At 37.4% G+C, this 5,315-nt stretch overlaps 1 pseudogene; it reads left to right on the top strand.

The window, feature by feature from the left end:
* The first annotated feature begins 380 nt into the window (after positions 1-380).
* On the top strand, positions 381-5,102 carry LOC140507795 (dynactin subunit 6-like; annotated as a pseudogene).
* The last annotated feature ends 213 nt before the right edge of the window (positions 5,103-5,315 follow it).

The raw sequence follows: 5,315 nt of genomic DNA on the forward strand, positions 1-5,315 counted from the left end.
TGAAAACTAAAGGTTCTAAGAGATGGAGGCAAAGAAAAAAGAGCATTTCATATACCAATGAAAACTTGTGCAAAGGCAAAGAGTGGGAAGATTGAATGAAAAATTTAGGGACCTGCAAGGAGACAACTTGGTCCAGAACATAGAGAACATGAGGGGAAATAATGTGAAATCAAATGAGAATTATGGGTTAGAATAAGATTATGAAAGGCTTCAAGTGTTAAAAAGAAAACTTCATAATTTATTCTGGAAACAATAGAGAGCCACAAAATTTCTTGAGCCAGAAAGTAACAAAGCCAGCCCTGTGAATTAGGAATATCCATTTGGGAACTGTGTGATATCAAAGTCCTATTAAAATAGGGTTCACTGTGCCTTGTCATGGCATGACAGTGACCCAGGTTTCTCAAGGATATATGTGCCAGCAAAACCCAAAACTCAAACATCAACAAAATGGAAAAGTTGGTATAGGGACCCAGTTGCAGACTGACCATCATCCAAATACAACCCTAGGTAAATTTGGAGAGGGTTAGTGTTGGTAGGCCACTGAGAGATTAATTTTTTAATTTTTTAAATGGTTTTTTCAGGTTTTTTTTTTATTTGTTTATGGGGTTTTTTCTAGCTACAATACCTCATGAAAATTGTTAACTTAGGCATAAAATAGAAAAGTTGTAATCTGCCTTGACTGAGGGAGAATCCACACCAATGAAAGTATGACCTTTGTTGAAGTATTGAGTTTTATATATGTTATCTCCTTTGATCCTCAAAACAAACTTGTACAAATATTATCCCTATTTTATAGATGAGGAAACTGAACTTGAGGAAAATTACTAGAAACAGTGGCTCAGAGGACCTAAGTGACTTGTCCAAGATTATACAATTGATAAATAGCAGATCTAGAATTAGAATCCAGATTTTTTATCTCCAAGTCTAAAAACTCTTGGTAATATGCCTAGGAGGGGAGAATGACAAGCAGATGGGAAATCCTACCAATAATCCCGAGTGTGAAGTGAGATGACATAGTCAATATTCCATTGACACAAGCCAGGAGTCTATAAACAGAAATGATCACAAATTTGTTAGGAGTAAATTATCTCAAGGACATAAAGTGGTACAGTTAAATATTATGATATGTAGATGCCACATTAGAATTCCTACATCTATGTGGGGAAGTCCCTATGTAATATGGAGCCCTCAAGTGGTAGCCATCTGACCTGATACTCACTATTCCCTATCCCTAGAGGAAACTAAAATAGGAAGGCCCTCAATCCTGGATACACAATCCCTCTTAAGTGAGGCCAGATAATAATGTGGAAATCTTGTGACCTTTATGTTCTCTTGGTAGGTACTGCATGTCACTCTTCGGGACACTGAAATACTTTAAGGAAGCCCTGCCTTCCTGAAGCCTACAGAAAGGCAATGGGTCCTATACTAAGTGTAGGTGCCCAGTGGACAGATTACTGAGCTTAGAATCAGGCAGACACATCTTCCTGAGTCCAAATCCAGCCTCAGACACATTCAATGACTGTAACTCTGGGCAAGTCACTCAACCCTGTTTGCCTCAGTTCCTCATCTATAAAATGAGCTGGAGAAGGAAATAGCAAAACACTCCAGTATCTCTGCCAAGAAAACCCCAAGTGGGGTCTCAGAGAGTCAGACACAACTGAAATGACTAAATGACAATCAAAATACTAAGTATTCATTGAGGGAAAGTAATATATGGGTGGTCCACCAGACAGTACTATGTTCTTGTCATCAGTCAAGTGGTCACTTCAAAGTCTCTCCGAGGCTCACGTGTAAGACACTCCTACTTTGCTGCTAAAAGCAACTGAACAATTTTAAATTCATGCTGATTGGATTCTGAATGTGGACTAGAGAAAATAATATTCAGTTATTTCCTAAATAGGAAATCGATGGCTCTTTAACTTCTTCTCACTCTTAAACAACCCTCTTATTCACAGGATATGGGCAATCAGCATACTATGCCAACATAGTAAAAAGGAAAGATAAACACAAGCTCTCTGACATGGCTCCCTTTATCCAACCATCTCCTACATCCCCTGCTGGGCACAGTGGGTAGGATTATTGAACTACATTGATCCCCAGATCATAGAGGGAGAATAAGGGAAATGTGTATTTTTGCTTAGGGCCTAAGTTCTGGATATGGGAGTGTAAACAAAACCCAGGAAGAATGAGGAAAGAAGTCCTTATTCCGATCCCTAGCTCACTAATGCACTGATTTCTTTATTAACTTGACAGGCTGTAGCATCCAAGACTTCCTGTTGATATTGACTCTAGTTCTGTTTCTGGGCTGGTTGCATCTTCAATGCTGATCTCTAGTCTCAGTTCCCACACATGAAAACTCAAGTTATAGGCACTAATGCCACCCAGAAGTCTGGTTCAGCACTGTTATAGCTCTTCTGATGCGAAATCCAGGATCTAAAAATAGAAATGCTAGCTGTAAAATCTGATAGACCAGAAGGACAAGTTCCACTGCATGACACCAAGACTTGTCCAAACAGTAGACAAGAAACTTTATTCCAGGTGCAGCATCTCTTTGTTCTCTGTACTCTAAATGACAGGCTGCAACACTTTCTCAAGGGCAAAGGCAAAGGAATTAAAGAACCCTAAGCTCTATGTGATGTGAACATATTTCATCACTTCCTTATGTCTCACAATTCTGTTCCCTTTATGAGAATTTTCAGGGATCCCTTAGGTCCCACTGCACTGAAACAAAAATTATAAGTAACAGTAATAATGGTAGCTGGCACTTACATAGGGTGTTCCAAAAGTCTTAGTGCAGTCTTAAGCTAATAAAGCTTAGTGCTTTCAGTTTTTTTAAAGTACTTTTACATTTTTTTTATTTGAGCCTCACCAACAACCCTGTAAAGTAGATAACAACAATCACCATCTTACAAGTCAGGACACTGAGGCACATAGAAGCTCACAGAATCAGAGAGCTAGAGCTGGAAGGGAACTCATGACACCACCAAACACAACCTCCCTCATCTCACAGAAGAGGAATTGAGACTCAGAGGGGTTAAGTGACTTACCCAATATCACAAAGATAGTAAATATCACTTGACCATGTCAAGAATTAGTCAGATAACTAACTACAAAATTCATTAAGTACAGTCAAATCTCAACAATGGCACATTTAACTTTCACAACTTCAAGCATTCTCATGATTTTATTAGTTGTCTCATTTTCACTTTCGCATTGACAACTGTGCGCATTCTATAAGCACATAAAAAAAACTACGCATAGTCAAGGGAAAAATATTATGCCACTCATAGTTTCCAAGCTTGAAAAGTGGTTTGGCATAATTGACGGGCTGGCTAGAGATATCAAGACTGCCAAACCCATCATATATTGCAGCCCCAAAGTTAAACATCAAATTCACCTGTGCTACATTCCCATACTCCAAGACTTTAAGGTTCTTAAACAGCAAATGAAGCAGATGTTGCTGATAGATTGTTTCAAGCTGGTTCATCCTTTATGATCTTGAATGCCATCTGCCAGTTGTGAAAGACAGTGTCAGAGGTGATGTGGAGACCTCACCAGTCTCGGAATCTTCTGACAGCAACAATTAAAATCTCAGCAACCTTGTCCTTGGTTTTCAGAGGGTGGTCAAGGTAGAGAGTTAACAGCAGTATAGTACACCATGACACGGTGAAACATTTTATTTTATTTGCTAGACAGCATTTATGGTATTATAGATTTCATGTGTTATAAAAAATGAATATCATTTAAAAGCAATTTTTTTAGATCTTAGCATAAAAGGTCACAAAATTCTTGAGAATTACTAACAAGAAAAATGTTTTGCATGTTACCAATTTTATTTTGTGTACTGTTTTATGTTCATAGTTATTGTATTAGAAAAATGCATATTATTGGAATTAATGTTTTCTTATAAAGAATTTTATGCATAAAAGTTTATATTTCACCAGCTTCTAGCAAAAGATTACAGTTTTTATTGGTGACAGGAACTTAACCTGCTATTTCCCATAGGTTCAATGTATTAACATTTGTGTTTTTTGCTTTCATGACATTTTCTCTAGGAACATTACCCCTATGAAAGTTGAGGACTGACTGTACTTGGACTTTTAGCCACCAAAACATGCATAAACAAGAACTCTATGATGACAACTATAAAATACAAAAATGTAGACCTAAATATTGAAGAAATATCAATTGCTCATCAGGATGATCAATATAATAAAAATTACAATAAATTATCTAAATTAACATAGCACTGACTGCTTAAATTATTTTACCTATATAAAGCCCTAACAACCAAATACCTGAAGTTTATTTTATATAGTTAAGAAAAAATACAACAATTCATCTGGAGGAACAAAAGGTCAAGCATCTCAAAGGAAATATTCAAAAGTGGTAGGAAGGAAGAGGACCTAGCAAAACCAGATCTTAAACTACAAAGCAGTGATCATCAAAAATAAATCGGTATTCATTAAAAGTAGGGCAGTTAGGAGTTGGCCCCGCCCCACAGTGACAGTGTAGCTACTTCTACCCCAGCAGAGAGAGAGAGTATTCCAAAAAGTGAGAAGATTGCTCCTAGAATCAGCTGTGTGTGTGAAAGTAAAATCAGGGAAGATATAACCACAGGTCCTGAAACAGTGACTCACACAAAAGGCCTGGGTCATTGCTGAATGTGGTCCAAGAATGAGTTGGTTAAGTAATATCATGGAGAAGCAGACCCTTATCCTCAACAGTCATCCTGAAAATATAATCCATGACAAAGAGGAAAAGAAACGCAAACTAATGATCACTGGTGCCAATAACATGTTTGAAATTGGCTGTTTATTCAGAAGCAATGAAAATAGTAGACAATGATGTAATTGAATCAAAAGCTGAAAAAATATGATCTTGAAAAGCAGTTGTATTATCAGAGAATGTTGCAACCTGAACACCTTCAAAATTAACCCAGAGAACACAGTCATATTCTATGATACTGTCTGTCTTGTGGAGTTCAGATGGAAAGACTACATACCCAAATCTTTCAGATGGATTTCCTGATGAAAATTCTACTAAATTACCACCACCTAAAGAAAGCCACAAAGGAAACTACAGTTCCTGCCACAAGCTGAGCAGTGGTCTCTGGAGTTCCAGTGTGCACCACATGCCAACCCAAATGAACTCTATCTCATGGGATGAGATTAAGGGGAACGTCATAGCCTGCCCTGTATCTTTACTGCTACTTATAAATTGCTTTGATATTTTCTCATACCATCATCCCTATAACAATGCCATTCTATGATAGGTAACTTGGTTTTTTTGCTAGAACTTTAAAATGTAGCCAC

The sequence above is a fragment of the Notamacropus eugenii genome, chromosome 5, assembly GCF_028372415.1.
Source record: "Notamacropus eugenii isolate mMacEug1 chromosome 5, mMacEug1.pri_v2, whole genome shotgun sequence".
Classification (NCBI taxonomy): Eukaryota; Metazoa; Chordata; class Mammalia; order Diprotodontia; family Macropodidae; genus Notamacropus; species Notamacropus eugenii.